Here is a 9738-nt window from a genome sequence, read left to right on the forward strand (position 1 = left end):
TTCACATTCTTCGCCATCACAGGCAGATTGAGATCAAGAGAATCTTCTCAAAGCAATGCAGATAGTGGTATGCAGGTATCACGAAAAGGAAAAGAGAAGGTTGATCAGCCCATGTTTGATGTGAATGCAGGTCACTCTTATGTGGATGGTGAATCCAGTGGCTCAGAACAGAGCATTGATGATGAGTTGGGTACTCCTTCTATTGTTACACTTGGAGTAAGGAAGACCAGGGATGTTTTGAGAGCACCTGGGAGTGAACCTATTTTGCGCAGGTCTACGAGAGCTAGGTATCCTGTGGATAGGCTGAAATATGATGGATTTATAGCCATTCACTATGCATATATGGTCAAAGTGATACAGGAACCAGAACCCACTTCTTTTGAGCAAGCCATGGGAAAAGAAAAATGGGAGAAAGCCATGGATGAAGAAATGGATGCCTTGGAAGCAAATGCTACATGGGAATTGGTACCTTTGCCTAAAGGTAAGAATGCAATTAGCTGTAAGTGGGTTTATAAGGTGAAGCACAATGCAGATGGTTCTGTGAACAGATACAAGGCAAGATTAGTAGTCAAGGGATATGCACAAACATATGGCATTGACTATAAAGAAACATTCAGTCCGGTTGCAAGGATGGCAACCGTAAGAGCAGTCATTGCTATGGCTGCATCAAAGGGATGGTCTTTACATCAGATGGATGTAAAGAATGCCTTCTTGCATGGTGATTTGCAAGAAGAGGTCTATATGGAGCAGCCACCAGGTTATGTGCATGCTGTTCATCCTGAGTTTGTTTGCAGGTTGAAGAAAGCCTTGTATGGCTTGAAGCAGGAGCATGGCATAAAGCAGCAATATTCATATAGTCATACCCCACAACAAAATGGAATTGCAGAAAGGAAAAACAGGCATATTGGAGAGGTATCTCGTGCCATGCTCAATGAAAAAGACCTGCCAGATTTTTATTAGGCTGAGGCAGTTGCTACAGCAGTCTACATAATGAACAGGACTCCCACTGCAGCAATACATGGGATGACTCCAAAGGAGAGGTATACTGGTAGGAAACCAGATATTTCTCATTTGAAATTTTTTTGTTACATTGCCTATGTACATGTGCCAGATGAGTTGAGATCCAAGTTGGATCCAAAAGCTGAGAAGTGCATCTTTATTGGTTACTCTCTGCAGCAAAAAGGGTATAGATGCTATAACCCTTCTACTCGTAAGTTTACAGTGAGCAGAGATGTTGTTTTGGATGAGATGAGTAGCTGGTATAAACCAGTAAATGTGATTGATGATGTAGATGCACAAAATGGTAATGCTGCACAGAATTCACAGCAGCAGTCACAAAATATTAGTGGACTTGGAGCGTCCTCTAGCAGTGGTTCACATTCTTCGCCATGGACAGGCAGATTGAGATCAGGAGAATCTTCTCAAAGCAATGCAGATAGTGGTATGCAGGTATCACGAAAAGGAAAAGAGAAGGTTGATCAGCCCATGTTTGATGTGAATGCAGGTCACTCTTATGTGGATGGTAAATCCAGTGGCTCAGAACAGAGCATTGATGATGAGTTGGGTACTCCTTCTATTGTTACACCTAGAGTAAGGAAGACCAGGGATGTTTTGAGAGCACCTGGGAGTGAACCTATTTTGCGCAGGTCTACGAGAGCTAGGTATCCTGTGGATAGGCTGAAATATGATGGATTTATAGCCATTCACTATGCATATATGGTCAAAGTGATACAGGAACCAGAACCCACTTCTTTTGAGCAAGCCATGGGAAAAGAAAAATGGGAGAAAGCCATGGATGAAGAAATGGATGCCTTGGAAGCAAATGCTACATGGGAATTGGTACCTTTGCCTAAAGGTAAGAATGCAATTAGCTGTAAGTGGGTTTATAAGGTGAAGCACAATGCAGATGGTTCTGTGAACAGATACAAGGCAAGATTAGTAGTCAAGGGGTATGCACAAACATATGGCATTGACTATGAAGAAACATTCAGTCCGGTTGCAAGGATGGCAACCGTAAGAGCAGTCATTGCTATGGCTGCATCAAAGGGATGGTCTTTACATCAGATGGATGTAAAGAATGCCTTCTTGCATGGTGATTTGCAAGAAGAGGTCTATATGGAGCAGCCACCAGGTTATGTGCATGCTGTTCATCCTGAGTTTGTTTGCAGGTTGAAGAAAGCCTTGTATGGCTTGAAGCAAGCACCTAGAGCATGGTCTGACAAGATAGGACAGTATCTTGTCACTATTGGCTTTCAGATTTCCAAGGCAGATTTCTCACTTTATGTGAGAAAAACAGAGAAAGGTATTATGCTACTTGTCATTTATGTTGATGATTTGATTATGACAGGTGACAGTGATGAAGATATCCTTCATGTGAAAATGCTATTGAAGCAGAAGTTTGAGATGAAGGATTTGGGAGAGCTGCGTTATTTCTTGGGCATTGAGGTGATTAGATCACCAAGTGGGATACAGCTCTTGCAGAGGCAGTATGGATTGGACATGCTGTCCAAATATGGGATGACAGGCTGTAAGCCTATTTCAGTTCCTTTGGAGCAGAATGTGAAGCTGAACGTAGATGCAGGTGACCTTCTAGAAGACCCTACTATGTACAGACGCATAGTAGGAAGCTTGATTTATATGACTATTACCAGGCCAGATTTGAGCTATGCTGTTGGATTGGTAAGTCAGTTTATGCAGGCTCCAAGGAAATCGCATTTGGATGCGGCTAGACGCATACTCAGATATGTGAAGTCCACATTGCAGTATGGACTATTTTATGAGACTGGGTTCAGATACAGTTGCATGGATACACTGATGCTGATTGGGCTGGTAGTATTTGTGATAGACGAACTACCAGTGGGTATGTGTTCTCTTTTGGGAGTGCTGCAGCCACTTGGAGCAGCAAGAAACAGCCTATAGTTGCCTTGTCGAGCACAGAGGCTGAGTACAGGGGTGCAGCAATGGCTGCATGTGAGGTACCTTGGTTGCATAAGCTACTTTATGATATGCATCAGTCTATAGATGGGCCAGTTGTCATTTATTGTGACAACAAGAGTAGTATACATTTGGAAAATAACCCAGTCTATCATGCTAGAACAAAGCAAATTGAGGTGCATTATCACTATGTGCGGGAGAGGGTTTTACTAGGTCTTATTGATCTAGTTTATGTCAGCACAGAGGATCAAGTAGCTGACATATTCACGAAGGCATTGGGCGCAGAGAAGCTGCGCAAGTTCAAAGACCTGCTTGGTGTGCAGGAATTGGGATTGAGCTCGAGAGGGAGTGTTGAGATATCGAGCTCCACTCGTGATACACCAGGGTGACCGTTGTGTATTTATGTCACCGACTTGTCAGTTGCAGATGCGGTTGGTACACCGTCCATGAATAATAGCTACATGATAGCTATCCTTATCTACTCTAGTTCGTGGCTCAGTTAGTATGCCACCTTATTTAGTTGAGTTTGGTTTGAGACCCATATATATAGGGTTCTTCTATTTCTTTGTATGAGACTTCTTTTTGGCTTACACAACTAAGAAGAGGAAAACTGTTTTCAGCCTCCACCTTTGTGTATATTCCCCCATTGTGCAAGCAAGAAAGCTACAAGTGAGACTCCTTTCTTCTCTCCCACAATCTTGACACTCCCCGCCAGCATGGGACTCACCAAGGAACAACAATTCAGCTACGTGTGCAATGTCGGCCTCTCCACTATTGAGCTCAAGGACCTGGGATTCGAAGAAAAGGAGCCGCCCGCACCACCATCGCAAACAATCCCAGCCGTGACTGAACAAGATACCGAGGAATGCTCGGATTGGGACTAAGAGGCCAATGAAGGACTTCAGAAAGCGCCCAGTCCCCCTCTACCCGACCTCCCACCAGACGACACTGAAGAGGCACACATGCTGGAGACATTGTGGCAGCCACAAGGAGACAGGAGTTGGCAGAGGATACACAACGCAGAGCCTGGTCACTGCCAAGACAATTCTCTGACGAGCTAGTACCACTACGAAGGGACTTCAACCCCATTGATTGGCTGTAGGAATTGGTCATCTGGCATGACCAGGAGTTTCAGACAAGGCCTTTTGAGATGTCCTTCTCCTACCTGCGCTCGTTGGACATGGCATTGTTGCGCTCAGTATCCTATTCAAAACCAAGGAGCTAGCCAATGACCTAGCGAACCGTTGAGTGGAAGAAAGGAGCCTAATTATGACCCGGTGGAGGTAGGAGCCTGCAGACTACTGGCAAGACAAGGTGAACCGGATTTCCAAATCCGTCCAAGGCTATGAGGTGCAGCCAAAGTGGCGGCGGAGGATTTGGGACACCAATTTTGATGCCTAGACCGCCTTCTGCAGCTCACTCCCCGAGGAGCAAAATGATCCCTCCCACATGCCCTACCCCCGCCGGCATGGAGTGGACTATGACCGTGCCCTTCACGGGGATTTTGACTTCCCTAAAATATACAATGTAAATGCCCAAACTCCCGAGGAATGCTTAGTCTTTAGACAGCAGGATATTCTTCCATCCATCACCTGCTTCCTCGCGGACTTCTTCTCCTGCCTGGATCCTGCCTTCCTAACCACCTGCAACTATCTTAGGTTACTCAAATTCCTATTACTACAAAAGCCTACCGCTGAAGAATCTCACCTTCCCCCTCTCTATTTTGACATCAATCTAGGCATCAACAGTAAAGCCATGACTTGGTTAATGATGAGGGCATCCCTCCTCCCCTCCTTTTGCTTGGAGCTCTTCGAAAACATGAATGACACCCGATTCATAAGATGTAACCACCCCTTTTTGTCATCCACCCCTCTGAAGGCCCGCGCTGCAATTAAAGAATATCTCCAGAGCTGTGCCTTTCTATCCCAATGCCTGTGACCTCCCTGCGCTGCCACTGACGGTGATCGGCACTAGCCAAATGCCTTTCAAAAAAAGAGAGAGAGAGAGAAGCACACACTTTGCTCATGGCACCTAGGGATCACCCCTAGCCCCTCTCCCCAGTACACGCTTAGGGCACATCAAGGGCAGGACTTTCAGACCTAGCCCCTCTCCCCACTCCACGCTTAGGGCACATCAAGGGCAGGACTTTGAGACCTGTCACCCTAAGCTCTGCATTGCACTACACCTCCAACAACGCATGAACTATGTCCTCAAGTGTAAGACATTACCAAGGGCTTGCCCAAGGTTAGACCCACCTCCCAGTTCCACTGCACATGCACTTACACCTCACCGTGAGACAGATACCCCCTTAGGGAGTGCACAACTTTCTCTTGCAGGCTATTCGTAACTCAGTCGAGCCGCCATTGGCTACATCTTGGCACCATGTGTTCTCAACTGATAACGAAGCCCCAGTTTTGGCAGTCATTGCCAACGACAAATTCCAACTGTGTAAACAAGGCCGAGCATCTTTATGCAAATCAAAGAGCCAAAACTTCTCCAGATCACCAGGAACCAACACCCCACCATCTCTCATCGCAGTGCCGCCTTTTCGAAAGTGGTCATCTACCCACCAGTTCCACTTAGCACCAATCCCAACTACCCTGCTGCTCCCCACCCCGGTGCCATGGGACTGGCACTCCGCTAGGAGGGGGTAATGTTTACCGCAACACAGAGGAACGAAAAATGGAGCAAAAGTGCGAGAGAAATCGAAGAAGGAGACAACCAAGAAGGCACAGGAAAAAGAAAGGAAAAGGTGTCCTGGAGGGAGGTCAGACTCTAAAAATTTGAACGACGGTGTCGCCTCGAGAAAAGAAAAGAGTAAAAGCGCACCATTAAATATGAAGGTGCTCACGAATCCTTGTAAAAAGAGCGTTGGGCTCACTCGCGTGCCAATTTTGTGCATTAGTGGGAACGGGATAAGTTAGAATGGTGGGAAATAGGAAAAGAAGGCCTAGGCTAATGGCTGGCCATGTAAAAAGTGGGGATGACCGCCCAAAAAGTACGGCATGTATATAAAGTTCAAAAGTGAATGAGAAGCTCATTCTTGAGTGTGGCTAAAGCTTCTTCTTCTTCTTCTTTTGCTTCTTACCTTCTCGCTTGTGCTTGAGTGAGGATTGAGGGAGTGTGAGGGAGTGAGTGTGTGCGAGTGAGGGATCGTGGAGAAGAAGCTCCCCATCTTCTCTCTTCATCTTCCCTTTTCTTCTTCTCTCCTCTCGTCTCGCGCGGCTATGGAGGTTGGAGCTTGACGGAGAGGGATTGAGGTTGCTTGAGCTTGCCACAAGGATCATGGAGCTACCAGAGTGTGACAGAGAGGAGGGAACTCGATCGAGCATCAAGGTAAGCTCACTACACCCACAAGGTAGGCATTGCGTGTTGGCTATGTGAGAGGTAGCCATGGCCGCTCAACTTGAAATGCTTGATCAATAAGCGGTCCGTAGGTCTCGTGGTAGAGCTCCGTGGCTCCGCTACGAATGTCAAAGACTTTGTATCTTGTTGTGTTCTATGCCAATTGAACAGGGACAATAAGCCAACTAGGTGATTGCAACTATTGCCTATCCATGAGGGAAAATATATGCATATTATTATGGACTTTATGAAGGGCCACCCTTATCCAAGAAAGGATGGAATATCATATATGTGGTGATAGATAGACTCAAAAAAGTAGCCCACTTCAACCCAACAAAGACTCAGTATACATCATGTTATAAGATTCCAAAAATACACTTGACCTTCTTATATAATAAAAAGATATATGGTGAATATTATATTGGAGCAGAGAGAGAACAAATGAGAGAAAATAAAGATGTAGAGAGAAAGATAGAGATAGAGACAGATAGATTGACAACACACTAGGGACTAGAAGTTGGGCTAGTCGTCCCCCCCTCTTGTGGAGTTATATTATTGACAAGGAGAAAACTCCTCTATTACACATAAACCAGTTCTTAACTTGTAGATCTTTGGAGAATAAGATCACCGTTCCTTGCACGGTATACAATCGGCTAACACTTGCATAACTTGGAAGTTGGCACCTTTTGATCCTTCTTGAGTCTCTCCTCTCCTATACACAATGTGTAGGGATTTTCTCTTGCAATTGGAGCTTGATTTCAGCAGAGCTTCTGAAACACTTGCACAACTCGAGGGTTGGCGAGCTTGAAATTACACAGATCCTTGCATGGTATACAACCGGTGAGAACTTGCATAACTCGAAAGTTGGCTCTTTTGATCTTCTTGATTTCTCTTGTTCTCTCCTACACAATATGTATAGGGCTCTCTTCTTAGTGCTTGATTTTAGCAGATCTTCCGCAGCATTTTGTGAGACTCAAACCGCCTTCTCTTGTCCTCTTGCATGAATGCAAAGTGATGCTTCCTTCACCTCCTCCACACCCAAGGAGAGTCTCCCTTTTATAGGTTCCAAGAGCTTCTCTTCTTAGAGATAGACTTGAGTGCCAAGATTGAAAAGGTTGATCTTCATGCAAGATGTGGTTGTTCCAAGACCTACTCTGCAGCACCAATTTTGGAATATCTCTCTGTGCGTTGCTCGGATGGAAACATCCAAAATGAAAGTTGTAGATCTCAACGTTTTTGATAACCCTAGTGGGCCAATTTTAGAGATCGAATTTCTATTGCAAGATATTTAAAAAATGGATTCACCATGTCTATTTTAAGAAAATAATCTTTTTAAACTCTATTCTTAACTTGTGGTCCATGCAACCACCTTGAGCCATAGATAAGGATATTTCATTAGATTACCTTGGGTCTCAACCTTAAGATTGACTTCCACACAAAATCTTATGTCATCTTAGACCTTAGAAAGAGAAAATCACTTCTCTCCTCACTTCCAAAGGATAACATCTCTCGTCTTTCTTAGTGAGAGAATTACTTCTCTCATCCTTCTTTATGAAAGAATTGCTTCTCTTCTTAATTCATTAAGAGAGAAAAGACCTTTAAACTTGACTTGTAAGGGAGAGGATGACCCCAAATTGTTAGAAGATGCGGATCTAGAGCATAACAAAAGCTATGGCAGGTGCAAGATGAGGACAAAATCATGATGACATAGACAAGTAGAGACAAACTGTTATAATTAGGTTCCAAGATGGTAGCTTGGAATCATAAATAATTTGTCAGAGTTGTTGATGGTAGTGAAAGTATCTTCTTTTTCTTCTTCATTCATGAATTGACCTTGGTGGTGGTCATTCTCTGCATATGCTGTGCTCTTTTCTCGTGAAAACATTCACTAGAAATATGGCCAGTCTTACCACAATAATGACATTGCATCCGACTTCTATTGTCGGTGTTGAATCCTTGGCCTCTTCCTTTGGGTCTAGTAGTTCCATTGGTGTATAGGAGATTTTCCCTTGTGCTGGTCTCTTTTACATCTTTGCTTTTAAATTTGCTTTCTTCATCAAGTAGTGAGTGCTCAATATCTTTGAGTGAGAGACTGGGAACATTACTTAGGATGGACACAAGGTTCTCATATGGATCCTTGTTTACACTTGCAAGCAATACGGCTATTGCTTCATCTTCAGCAATATTCTTCTTAAGAGTTGTAAGCTGGGTTTTTAGGCTCTTGAACTTGTTAATGTGTATGGTCCTAGAGGTGTTTTCTTTGATATCTAGTTTATAAAACTACATGAGTAATTTTACCTTTGAGTTCTTTGTTCGGGTACCAAACATCCTGTCAAGTTCCTCCCAAGGAGTTCAAGCATTTCTAATGCCAGAGATATGATGTAGCACATCATCACTTAGTCCCCAGCCAATGATGCCTAGTGATTTCTTATTCATCTTCTTCCATTCTTTGGTTTTGAGTTGGTCTTCTTAAAAAACGAACCCATCTTTATCATCTTTCTTCTTGCTATCTGTATCATCTTCAAACAAGTCCCATAAGTCCTTTCGCATAAGGTGATACATGGTCTTCTCCTTCTAGGCATGAAAACCTTCACCATTGAATTTAGCTATTTGCTCAAGCTCTGCCATGTTGATAAGCTTAAATTAACCATCAAAAAATTTGTACGTTAATGTGTCAAGAGACACAAGAGGATCAGTGTCAAATTGACACTAGTTGAGTATTAATGGATACTAGTCAGTACTTGATCTGCTTTCTCTCACCAACTTTGTGGATGAATTTTGAGCTTTCTCGGGCACTTCTAGAACTGTAATGAACTTTAGAGAGTGTTTCTTAGTGATTAAAATAATTGTTGATAACTTCAGTGAAATAAACATTGAAAAATGTCAAATTTTGAAGCTTTGGCTATAGCTTCCTGGATTAGGGTTTTGATCCAAGCCTGGTTTTTCACTAATTTCAGGAGCTACAGTGGATCATTTTCAAAAAAAAAAAAAAGGAAATGAAGCTCTCTTTATTCTCTATTAAAATCCTATGATCATGGTCTACATTGCTGCAAAATTGTCACTCATAGATCAGGTAAACGGAGGCAACTCATTTTCAGGCAAAACTGACAAATTTTCTTAATGCTGCATTGAATGATGGGAAATGTCAAGCTTTGAGTCTACAAGAGGGAGCGCCTTGATGTTAGGAGGATATTCTTAGGAGGAGCCTTGTGAAGATATTGCCTCTAGAGAGAGATCCAAGTCCTCCATGAAGGGTATATTCTACAGGCCACAAACTGAGTTTATGGCAACAACTGACAGAAGTGACAATGTTGAGCTCCAAATAGGGAAATGTTGATGTTTCAAGTGATATAGAGAAACTTCACTAGCAGGGGAATAGGGGAACACTTCTCTAGAAGGAAGCTCGATAAGATTTGACCAGTAGAGAGATATGAGAGCTTCAAGCAGGCAGGGTACTAC

Source organism: Lygodium microphyllum, unplaced genomic scaffold (genome assembly GCF_053477565.2).
Source record: "Lygodium microphyllum isolate KBCC unplaced genomic scaffold, Lygodium_microphyllum_v1.1.10 scaffold_56, whole genome shotgun sequence".
Lineage (NCBI taxonomy): Eukaryota > Viridiplantae > Streptophyta > Polypodiopsida > Schizaeales > Lygodiaceae > Lygodium > Lygodium microphyllum.